The sequence below is a fragment of the Canis lupus genome, chromosome 25, assembly GCF_011100685.1.
Source record: "Canis lupus familiaris isolate Mischka breed German Shepherd chromosome 25, alternate assembly UU_Cfam_GSD_1.0, whole genome shotgun sequence".
Taxonomy (NCBI): domain Eukaryota; kingdom Metazoa; phylum Chordata; class Mammalia; order Carnivora; family Canidae; genus Canis; species Canis lupus.
The window spans coordinates 34,061,748-34,074,850 of NC_049246.1; positions in this window are offsets into that span (position 1 = coordinate 34,061,748).

The following is a 13,103-nucleotide window of genomic DNA, read 5'->3' on the forward strand; positions in this document are numbered from 1 at the left end:
GAGCCCGATGCGGGACTCAATCCCAGATCTCCAGGATCACACCCCGGGATGACGACAGCACTAACTGCTGAGCCACCCAGGCTGCCCTCTACAAGAAATAATAAAGGAAGTTCTTCCAGCTGACAGGAAATGATATTGAAGGAAAATCTAGAGGGACGCCTGGGTGGCTCAGCGGTTAAGTGTCTGCCCTCAGCTTAGGGTATGGTCCTGGAGTCCCAGATCCAGTCCCAGATGGAGTCCCAGGAGGCTCCTGCATGGAGCCTACTTCTCCTTCTGCCTGCGTCTCTGTCTCTCTCTCTCTCAATCTGTGTCTCTCATGAATAAATAAATAAAATCTTTAAAAACAATTTTTTGAAGGGAAATCTAGAACTTTGGGAACAAAAAAAGATGAGCAGCAGCAGATAAAATCTAGAAAAATTAATAGACTGTTTTTCTTAAGTTCTTAAAAATATGTGTGATCATGGATAGCAAAAATCATTTTATATTGTTTAGTGCGGATGGAATTGGTAGGGATAGAAAATGATGCACCTTTTTTAAAAAAAAAAAAAAAAAAGTTCTAAAGCAGGCAGCCCTGGTGGCTCAGCGGGTTTAGCGCCGCCTCCAGCCCAGGGCGTGATCCCGGACACCCGGGATGGAGTCCCACATCAGGCTCCCTGCATGGAGCCTGCTTCTCCCTCTGCCTGTGTCTCTCTCTCTCTCTCTCTGTGTCTCTATGAATAAATAAATAAAATGTTTAAAAAAAAATAAAGTTCTAAAGCACAAGGGAATTTGGAGGAAGTGATGGAATTATTCTGTACCTTGATCATGATGGTGATTACAGGACTCTGTATTTCTCAAAACTCTGAACTGAACACCAACATATTTCATCATTCTTTATGTAAATTTATAAATACATTTTTAAAAATTTAGCAGACTGTTAATGCCTTCAATTCCTAATGTCCCTCCATTAAGTCAACATACATGTTTCTAAAAGCTAAATGCAAACTGAACTCTTGTAAATTTAAATATTTAAAAATCCACTAAGGGAGCTTGCTTTTAAAAAGAATCTTAGTGTGAATTCTTTCACAAAGTAAACTGGGTGCATCTGAAATTCAACTATTATCTATGTGAACCAGAGATTTGAATTGCATCACCTGCTTAAAGGGAAGTGGATGTGTAACACCAAGATTTTTCAGGCTCTTCTTTCTTTTTCCATAGCTCTGATTAAGGTGGGTTGGGTGAGTTTTTCTCATGGCCTGTCCCAGTGTCACGACTGGAAGAAAGAGTTAGAACACTCCCAGGTAGTTCACGTCCCCCAAGACCTGCCACTGGAGAAACCCATGTTGTCGAACTTAGTGAAGAGGACACTGGAAGGCAGGGCTGGGGGATCCCAGGGCACCAGGACTCATCCTTTGTAAGACTGCACTTCCAGCTGAAGGTCTCTGGGGCTGAGCCCCATTGAGCTGGATCATGGCCACATCCCTCCTCTCACTGTGCCAGCTTCCGAATGCCCTGATGTCAAGAGCAAACAGCAACCCCATGAGAAGGAGGAAGTTGCCTTTGTCTCAGCCTGGTGCTTCGTGATGTATGTCAGAGATGACACCTGTTCAACAAACCAGGTAAACTTTGTGCACTTTGTTCTGGCTGCCTTCAAGCCCTACAGTTAGCTCAGGTGCCCTGCCCCACCAGTTTGCACATCCTGGTCACATTTCCTCAGGTCTCACTTTCCCAAGTTGTGTTTCAGGTTCAGTGGTCTTCCAAAAACTCAGACAGCTCTGCCCTTGCCCCCACTAGGAAAGTGTTCCTCACGTTGCTCAATAACATCCTGAAAAAATAATGGATGCAAATCTCATTATTATCAATCATGGAGCATAATAAAAGCCTGGGGGAGTTCCCTACAGAGCAAGCCCAGTGCGGCTTCATCTACAAATTGAAGTTTCCTATGTCAACAAAACTAAAAGACAACCTGCAGAATGGGAGAAGATATTTGCAAATGACATATCAGATAAACGGCTAGTATCCAAGATCTATAAAGAACTTATTAAACCCAACAGCAAAGAAACAAACAATCCAATCATGAAATGGGCAAAAGACATGAACAGAAATCTCACAGAGGAAGACATAGACATGGCCAACAAGCACATGAGGAAATGCTCCGCATCACTGGCCATCAGGGAAATACAAATCATAATCACAATGAGATACCACCTCACACCAGTGAGAATGGGGAAAATTAACAAGGCAGGAAACAACAAATATTGGAGAGGATGTGGAGAAAGGGGAACCCTCTTGCACTGTTGGTGGGAATGTGAACTGGTGCAGCCGCTCTGGAAAACTGTGTGGAGGTTCCTCAAAGAGTTAAAAATAGACCTGCCCTACGACCCAGCAATTGCACTGCTGGGGATTTACCCCAAAGATACAGATGCAGTGAAAGACCGAGACACCTGCACCCCGATGTTTCTAGCAGCAATGTCCACCACAGCCAAACTGTGGAAGGAGCCTCAGTGTCCATTGAAGGATGAATGGATAAAGAAGCTGTGGTCTATGTATACACTGGAATATTCCTCAGCCATTAGAAATGACAAATACCCACCATTTGCTTCTACGTGGATGGAACTGGAGGGTATTATGCTGAGTGAAATAAGTCAATCGGAGAAGGACAAACATTATATGGTCTCATTCATTTGGGGAATATAAAAAATAGTGAAATGGAATAAAGGAGAAAGGAGAAAAATGAGTGGGAAATATCAGAGAGGGAGACAGAACATGAGAGACCCCTAACTCTGGGAAACGAACTAGGGATGGTAGAAAGGGAGGCGGGTGGCGGGATGGGGTGACTGGGTGACAGGCCCTGAGGAGAACACTTGACGGGATGAGCACTGGGTGATATGCTATATGTTGGCAAGTTGAACTCCAATAAAAAAAAAGAAAAGAAAAGAAAACCAAATTGAAGTCTCCTTTTGTAAAGGAGTTAATCCACCTTTCTACACACACACACACACACACACCAATTTCTCTGGCTATTAAATCCTTATTGACACAAAGTGGTTTTTTTGTATGGTGAGGAGTCACTCTCCTGAGTTCCTAAAATTACCTATGCTTTAATGCAGTGTTTCTGGGAGGCAATTAAGCTTCAGCTGAATTATTAGATATCAAAACCACTCCCCAGAGCTCCAAGCTCCTGACAGAAGTATTTCCTCTTCAGTCTGCAGCACACAGCAGCTTCTGCTTATCTCCTAGCCCCATCCAGCAGTTTCCACCTTTATGGAAGAAGGTAGTGGCATAACTAAGGAGGATCTACTCAAGTGTGCAGTTAGGAAACAAGAAGAAATAGGTTGTAACGTGTAAATGTCCTTTCATTGAACCAAAATACACCAGAGTTTATTTTCCTTTTCTGGGGCTCTCACTCCAACTGCAAGGGTAAGTGAATATTGTGAAAGTTTTATTTTTTATTTTTTTAAAGATTTTATTTATTTATTCATGAGACTCAGAGAGGGAGGGAGAGAGGCAGAGACACAGGAGAGGGAGAAGCAGGCTCTATGCAGGGAGCCCGACGTGGGACTGGATCCCTGGTCTCCAGGATCTGGCCCCAGGCTGAAGGCGGTGCTAAACTGCTAAGCTACCGGGGCTGCCCATATTGCAAAAGTTTTAAAACAAAGCTCAGTGCAAGTCACATTTTAATTGTTAATTATCTTATTTTGAAGGTGTCAAAGAGTATCCGCTAATAAGGAAGTACACAGACCCCTGGTCCACTTCCTTCCCCTTCCTGTGCCGGGCTCAGCATAGCCCTATGCTATCTGGTCCACTGGTTGAAGGACAGTAGCAAGGCAGGAGGGCTGATTCACACCCCCAGACCCTGCTTCACCTGGCTGCCAAGTCACGTTCATCCTTAAGGACTCCATGGCAGAACCAGCCATAGGAGCAGAACAGTTTCAATGACTTTATAGGCCTGACTTCCTATGTCCTCACCCCACATCAAATCAGACATTTTAAATTTACCCACATACCACATTAAATAGGATTTCTACATGGCTACATAAGCAGTTAATTCATTGACACAATGTTTTATAGACATTTGATTAAATGTTCATTTAATTTTGATTTTGTGATTTTCTTTTCATATTTTGAAGTTAACACATTTCTTTTTGGGTTCCACACATTCCCGCTGTCCCCTGTAAAGCTGGTCCTCCTAAGGCACTGGATCTATAGTGTTTAATGCATACAATGAATGGCCTTGCACAGAGGAACCCAGAAATGGACCAAATCTGTGGTATATCCAGCTCAAGATGTTTTCACCAACCAGGGGCCAAAATGTTTGAATAGAGGAAGAACTCAGCTTTCGAACACCTAGTGGCAGTCAGCTTAACTTATATTATCTATTCAATTCTTTGCAACACTCTTTCATGTTTGGAAGAAAGTTCATGTTTCATCTTCATGTAAAGAAAGGGAAAAATAAAGCACAAAAGTTCTTAATGACTTGTCCAAGATCCTCCTGCTTTTGAACCCAGGTCTCACATGGCCCCCAAATGCACAGTTTTCAACTGAGTCCTGTCTCCTGCAAAGGTAGCAGAAAGTCACAGCTGTCCTTCCTAACATTTATAGTTAAATAAATATTGCCAATTTCACTGATGACTTAATTCTGTCATTCATAGATCTGCTTATATTGTTTAGAAGCTATTCAGGGATCCCTGGGTGGCGCAGCGGTTTAGCGCCTGCCTTTGGCCCAGGGCGTGATCCTGGAGACCTGGGATCGAATCCCACATCGGGCTCCCGGTGCATGGAGCCTGCTTCTCCCTCTGCCTGTGTCTCTGCCTCTCTCTCTCTGTGACTATCATAAATAAATAAAAATTAAAAATAAAAACTATTAAAAAAAAAGAAGCTATTCATTCATATTTTTCCGTCTTTATCTTTTGGTCCAAAATGACCCTGTTAAGCTGTAAAAAGTACTCCTCATGTAACTGTTGTGTTGTTTCAAGGGGCTAGAGTTGAATCATCTTCTCTCTCTCAGCCTTACTGTATCTCATGAGGAATTCTCCTTGGGATGCCTACATCACACACCATCTTTCAAACTCATTTGGCACTTGGAACCCAGTGTCATTTTTTTATTTCTACTCATCTGGTCTCTCTTAAATTATACTCTGGGATCTGCTAGGCAAAGATGGGGTCTTATGCTTTTTGCTATCTCCCTTACCAGTGGGATCTAGTGGTAAATGAGTCCTGGCTTCCAATTCCCACTGTGAAGCTACTCGGTTATGTCACCTTGGGCAAGTCACCCAACTTCTGAGTTTCTCCAGTTATAACATGAAAACAATAGTTACCCTGCTTAGTTAAAGATGAGAAAGCAAGCTGAGTAGTGCCTGAGTGGCTCAGTCAGTTAAGCATCTGACTCTTGATTTTGCTTAAGGTCATGATCTCAGGGTTGTGAGAATTGAGCTCAACTTCTGGTTCCACACTGGGTGTGGAGCCTGCTTAAGATTCTCTCTCTCCCTCTCCCTCTGCCCCTCCCCACCTGTCCCTGCCCTCCCCTGCTCCCCACCCCCCAGCTTGTTCTCACTCCTGTGTATGTGCTCTCATTCTCTCACAAAAAAGAAAGAGAGAGAGAGAGAGAGAGAGAGAGAGAGAACACATAAGCTGATACATATGTAAATGCTTTGCAATCTAGAAAATAACTATGCACATATGCAGGGTGATTAGTCAAAAGTATTACTGATTGTCACTGACAGAAGAAGCAGGTTCCTGGAGTCTTTTGCCAAACTAAGAAAGTTCATAGACAATAACAGTTACACTGCTACTGTGTTGGGCTTCCCAAGGTCATGGCAGGTGAGTGAACCAATGGATCAGCTATGATGTGACAGCTGGGTCAGCAACTGGGTCCCAGAAGAACAAGGAAAAATCGTCAGGCAGCCACATTCTCATGAGACCTTTGTGAACCTCCTGGATCCCTCAAGAAATGATACTGAAACTCAACCCCTGACTGGTACCATCTGATTGCTGAGCACCTAGAATGTTCTGAGAGGTATTGCCAACACTCAATCACCCTATGCTCGGTGCTTACCTTAAGAAAGCATGACAGGTGCAAGCACAGACGCCAGTACACGAAGAGGGCACTTTGCCAAATCCTTTTCTTAAAGCCCCAAATTGTCAGAGTGAAAACACTGTCACGGTAGGACAGGCTAATTGCAATGAAAACTGGAGAAAGCTGATATAGGAGTGAATGACAGCGAAGGAGGCTCCCCAGCCAGCAGGAAAGGGAAAATCTGATTCAACTAGTCAATCTGGCCTTAACAGAAGGAATTCACTGGGAAAATGTCTATGATGGAAAAATAATTCCCTCCACTCATGACTCCAAATAAAAGCAGAGCCACCACCTGTGATAGAATCCCAAGCAAAGAAAGCCCACCTAGGCTCAAGGCCCAACACGGCCACAGCTCAGTCTGCTCCCCCATCTAAACACCCATCTCCTTCCCTAGTCTAACTTCTACTCCAGCCAAGCAGTCCTCTTGGTTCTTTTGGCTTGTTTCCAGGCAAATCTCTCCCCACTCACAGAGCACCCACCCCTACACCTTTAGTGGCCCCCTCAGCTCCTCTGAGCTCATAGAAGATGTGATGCAGGCATGGCCAGGGAGCCACTTTACTGTCTTGTAGGGCAAGCTTTTCTAGAAGCATGTGTAAACAAATGTGCATGTTTTTGGCTTCGTGGAGCTTCAGTCAAGGACCTCAGTGCTGGTAGTTTATTTGGAAGGTGATACCAGAAAACAGAAGTAAGACAGTCCACAATGTGAGAGAAGAAGAAAGAAAACCAGCCAAGGATGCATTATAAACCAGCTGCCACCTTCATCAATGGGCCTCACACCCACCAGAATCCTCTGAGGAACCATGGAGTGTGTGTTGGGCATTGTCCTAACTAAAGATGGGAGGCTAGGGCCTATGGCCAAGGAGTTATGCCTCCTTGGAGGCTTCAGCTATCCCACCCTTTGTCCTTCAGGTCTTACCTGCCACAGCTGAGTAAACTTCTTCTTCTTCAGAGAAAGCCCTGAGGAAGCTAGGGGCTGCATCGTTTTTTGTACAGTTCTCTACAGGTCACAAGACTTGCTACACTGAGCATGTGTGTGCTTTCTCTGTGCAGCTAGATAGCAAGCTCCTTGAGTGTAAAGATCCTAAAAGGGGAATGGTAATGATGCAAATGGTTTCAATCGTAAATTAATATGATCTTGGCTTTAAAAAACCTTTGAGATGGCTTGCTTTTTGTTGTTTTAACTTGGTGGCATTTTACCAATTCATTACCCCTATGCTCTCATTAAAAAATGAGACCTTTTTGGACTATTTTTATGGCAAAAATATCAGATAAGGAAATAGAAGAAAAATAATTGTCTCCTTTTGCTCTGTGAGGCAACAGCTGTGTATATTGCTGCATCCTGGCTGTAATAATACAGAAAAAGAAATGAGGAAATCTTACTTTGGTCTATCAGATCCTGTCTAACTCTTACTCTGCCCATCCCTCAATAAGCAGGGTCAGACAAGAGGGCCAAGTGACCTTGGGCAAGTCATTTCACCTCTCTGAGCCTCAACTACTTTCTCACCTATAAGGCAGAGATAGTAACTGTGTTGACATCACAGGGATATTGTTGACATTAAACATGCTGGTGTTTGAAAAGATGCTTGGTAAACTGTAAAAGGCTATTCAAATATCGGGTATGATCATAGCAGGCCTGGCTACCTCACCCTGCAAGAAGCCCTGATGTACTCAGCCAGGTGGATCACTTCCCTCTCTGAGAGATCCAACGCAGGCTTTATACCACCTAAGTCTAGGTGTCCCATATTGCCTGGTATTATCATCTACATAGGCATCATGTGTCTTTCATGGTGTCCCCCCTCTTCCCCCTGGTGTACTTTGCATCTTGACAATCCATTAAAATGGTCTTTGACTCCCCCCTGGAGAAAACACAGCTCCTCAGCATGGCCCTGGTGGTCGTGCTGACTCCCCAAGTTGTAACACGCATCCCCACCTCGACTTTCTCCATCTGACTCACACCCATAGTTTAGAGTCAGCTTCACTCTACTCATCCATGAAACACTTCTCAGCCTTCTTCACCCATGCATTTCATAAGTTTTGTTGTAGTTCTTTTGTTTTTTTGTTTGTTGGTTTTGAGTACCTACAAGGTGCCAGTTCTGTGCAAGCTATAGGGGGCGCAATGGTGAGCCTATTGGACTTGATCTCTCTCTCCTCATGGATCTAGAGATGTTACTCTTAATAATGCTCTGGAACTTAGACAGTTTGCCTTGTGAGTTTTTCCTTTATGGTTATTTCATTCACGCACCTTGTACAGACCCAGTGTGAAAGCTAGATTTGAATAATGCTTATTTGTACCCTCTCACTCACAAGCAAAATGCGTGTAGCATATATGTCAAAATACTTCATGTCTTCTCTCTTGGCTGTAAGGCAAGAAAGACATGAGGAAAGTTCTCAAAGTATGATACATATTCAACACAATGATCAATCACAAAAATTTAAAATGCACGAGCACACCTTGATACAGATATGAACACCAGACAAAAAAAAATTTGGTTCAAGGCTGCTAGACAAACATAAATTAATGCAATTTCCATTAGAGATGTTGCCATTTGAAAAAATAATCTGGTACAATAAACTTCCCAAAACTGAGACAGGTGTGGGTTTCCAGTTTGAGGGGTGAGGTGAGTGATTCTTGTATTAATGAAAATCAGATGCCATCTTGTGGCCAGAAATAAAAATTCAAGAATTTAGTTGGGCACAAGAACTGATCGCTCTGGGAATCAGATATAAAATTGCATTCCCCAAGCAATCTGCTCCATGCTAGTAGAGGTAGTGTATTCCCAAATTAACTCTCAAAGCACTTCTTTGATCTAATCTTTGAGGTTTTGCTTCCACAATTCTTAATTCATATATACATGACAATTACAAGCTTTCTAAAGCCCCTCTGCTCTAACTTATAGGGCTGGCTGTCTCCTCACCCAACATCCAGTGTTGATTAACCCCTGAAAAACTCTCAGGGAAATTTTGGTATCTTGTTACTTGTATCAGTAACAAGAGAATGGATGCTTTGCTAAAAGTTGTCTACAAAGGAAGTAATTTCAAAATATTTTATAATTTGTAACACTTACATTTTGTATTATTTTATACATTAAATATATTTTGTGATATTATTTTAAATTGTTTTTCTTTTACAAAATTGATAATTTGTGATGTTTTTTCGCCACATATGTGACCAATTTTCACAGCATTGCAAAGTTCAGAATTTCCCTCAAACTAAGAGTGATCCGATAGAAAAAAGAACAATGTAAACATAATCATGCCTTGCTGCAGGTATTATCTATTTGGATGATTTTTTTAAGTTTAGAAATGCCTCAATTATAAGGCAGAAACTGTCAGAGCAATCAAAAATGAGCCTAAATTATTTTTTGTCTACAGGAGACACACTTTACATATAAAGACACATATAGATTAAAAGTAAATGGATGGACAAAATATACCATGCAAAATGAATCAAAAGAATAAAAAAGTAGCTATATTAATTTCAGACATACAGGACTTCAGAACAAGGAAAGTTATCAGGCATAAGGAGAAGCATTACATAGTGATAAAGGGATCAATTTTCCAAGAAGGGAAAATAATCCTTAATGTATATGTACCTAAGAACAGAGCATCAAAGTAATTAGGCAAAAACTGATAAACTGAGGAGAGATAGATGAATCCTCTACTATATATAAGTTGAAGACTTGAATGTCCCTTTATCAGAAATAGATCCAGTGAGGAGGAAATCAGTAAGGATATAGTTGAATTCAACAACACCATGAATCAATTGGATATAATGGATATCTACAGACTACTTCATCCAACAATAACAGAATGCACATTCTTCTCAAGCTCAGTTAGAACATTTACCTAAGGTAGAACACATTCTGGGACATAAAGTACACTTTCAAGAATTCTAAGAATAGAAATCATACAATGTCTGCTCTCAGACCACAGTGGAATTATATTAGAAATCAGTGACAAGGGCAGCCCAGGTGGCTCAGTGGTTTAGCGCTGCCTTCAGCCCGGGGCTTGATCCTGGAGCCCCGGGATCGAGTCCCGCATTGGGCTCCCTGCATGGAGCCTGCTTCTCCCTCTGCCTGTGTTTCTGCCTCTCTCTGTCTCTCTGTGTCTCTCATTAATAAATAAATAAAATCTTTTTTAAAAAAATCAGTGACAAAAGATAGCTGGAAAATACTTGGGGGTTAGACAACACACTTCAAAATAACATATGGGCCAAAGAAGAAATCCAAGGGAATTTTTGAAATACTTTGAACTAAACGAAAATTAAAGCACAACTTATCAAAATTTGTGAGATGGAGTTATAAGAGATCTTATTATAAGACATCTGATAAAATTCTCCATGCAGATAGAACTCAAAGAGAGTTAGAAAAAACTCCCCTTCCCGCACGGCTCTGGGAGACCCAGCATGCTAGATCTTAGCTGTAGTAGGAGCTGGCACCCTTCACAAGGTGGCTGAATTCCCATAAAGGGCATCATGAGCAGAATGATACTGAGGCTTTTCCAAGTGGCTCTGCAGACCAGGGAGTGAGAGCAGAAGAAATAGAGGCAAGACACTCCACACCATGCAGGATGGTCCTTTCAAAGTGCTTTCAAAAGACTTCTACAATGACCACCAGACCCCAATCAGGCATTATTCATTACCTATGATGCAGAAGTTCTCATCACAACCACATGGCAATTTTATAACAAATTGAGTCTCTTATAACATGAAATCATTACTAAATGCTTAATAAGCTGTCAAAACAAAATTTCTAATTTCCCATTGCATTACATTTTCCTCTTTTTTTTCAGCTTTACTGAGGTATATTTGGCAAATGAAAATTGTATATATTTAAGGTGAAAAAAATCTAATGGGACACAGCAAAAGTCATATTTAGAGGGAAATTTATAGCACTGAATGCATCTATTAGAAATGAATAAAATAGGGGCACCCTGGTGGCTCAGTTGGTTAAGCTTCTGCCTTTGGCTCAGGTCATGATCCCAGAATCCTGGGATTGAGCCCCATATTAGGCTCCTTGCTCAACAGAGAGTCTACTTCTCCCTCTCCCTGTACTCCTCCCCTTGCTTTAGCCCTCTGTCTCATTCACTCTCTCTCTCTCTCTCAAATAACTAAATAAAATCTTTAATAAAGAGAGAAAAGAAAAGAAATGAAAAATCTAAAATCAATCATCTAACTTTCTACCTTAAGGAAAGTAGAAAAATAAGAGTAAATTAAATCCAAAGTAAGCAGAAGAAAAGAAATAATAAAAATTAGAGCAGAATTCAATAAAATAAAAAACAAATCAATAGATAAAAATCAAACTAAAAGCCAGTTCTTTTGTAAATTGTTAAGTCTCTAACCAGGCTAACTAAGAAAATGAGAGAGGACATAAATTACTAATACCATAAATGAAAGAGGAGACATCACTACAGATCCCATGGACAGTCAAAGAAAAATAAAGCATTACTATGAAAAACTGATGTCCATAAATTTGATAACCTAGATAAAATGGACCATTTTCTTGAAAAACACAACCTGCCAAAACTCACACAAGAAGAAATAGACTATTTGAATAGGTCTATATCTACTTAAAGAAATTAGATCAATAATTAATAAACTTCCAAAACAGAAAACATGAGACCCAGATGGGTTTACTAGTGAATTATATCAAACATTTAGGGAGAAATTACACCAGTTCTCTACAATCTTTCTTAAAAGATAGAAGCAGAGGGAATTCTTCTTAATACATTCTATGAGGACAGCATTACCCTAATACTAAAACCAAAGACATCACAAGAAAAGGAAAACTATAGACTAATGTCTCTCATGAACATAGATGCAAAAGTTTAGCAAATAAAATCCAACAATGTATAAAAAGAATGATAAACTGTGACTAATTGGGTTTATCCTAGGTATGCAAAACTGGCTTAACATTTGAAAATCAATTAATGTAGTGCATCACATCACCAGGCTAAAAAAAAAAAAAAAAAAAAAAGTCACATGACCATATCATTAGTTGCAGAAAAGGCACTTGACAAAATCCAATATCCACTCATAATAAAAACTTGCAGTAAACATGGAAGAGAGGGGAACTTCTTCCATTCAATAAAGAATGTCTACAAAAAAAACTACAGCTAACATAAGGTAAGAAATTTGAAGCTTTCCCAATAAGATAAGGATCTTAAAGATGTCCCCTAAAAGCATAGATGGCATAAGATAGACATAAAGCAAAGATGTCCCCTACCATCACTTTTTCAACATTTTGCTGGTAGTCCTAGCTAATGCAATAAGACAAAAAAGAAAAAAGAAAAAGAAATGAAAACTACATTGATTGGGAAGGAAGGAATAAAACTGTCTCTGTTCACAGATGACATTATTGTCTTTGCAAAAAATCTGAAAGAATTGATCTTTTTAAATTCCTAGAACAAATTAGTGATAGCAAAGTTGCAGGATATATGGTTAATATCAAAAGTCAATCACCTTCTTATATACCAGCAGCAAACAAATGAAATTTGAAATTCAAAACACAATATCACTTACATTAGCAACCCCAAAAATGAAATACTTAATTTTAAATCTAATAAAATATGTACAAGTTCTATATGATGAAAACTGTTAAACTCTGATGAAAGAAATCAGAGAAGAAATGAATAAATGGATGGATAGTCTATGTTCATGGAAAGGAAGATTCAGTACTGTCAGAATGAGAACTCTCTTCCCAATTTGATCTATAGATTCAATGCAATTTCAATCAAAATTCCCAAGAAGTTATTTTGTGATATCAACAAACTGATTCTAAAGTTTATATGGAGAAGCAAAAACCCAGAATAACCAATTCAATATTGAAGAAAAAAGAACAAAGTCAAATAACCGACACTACTTGACTTCAAAATTTACTACAAAGCCACACTAATCAAGACAGTTTGGTATTGATAAAAGAATAGACAAATAGATCAGTGGAATGGACACTGAAAGAGACCCATGTAAATATAATCAACTGATCTTTGACAAAAGAGCAAAGGCAATACAATGAAGATAGTCTTTTCAACAATGGTACTGGAACAATTG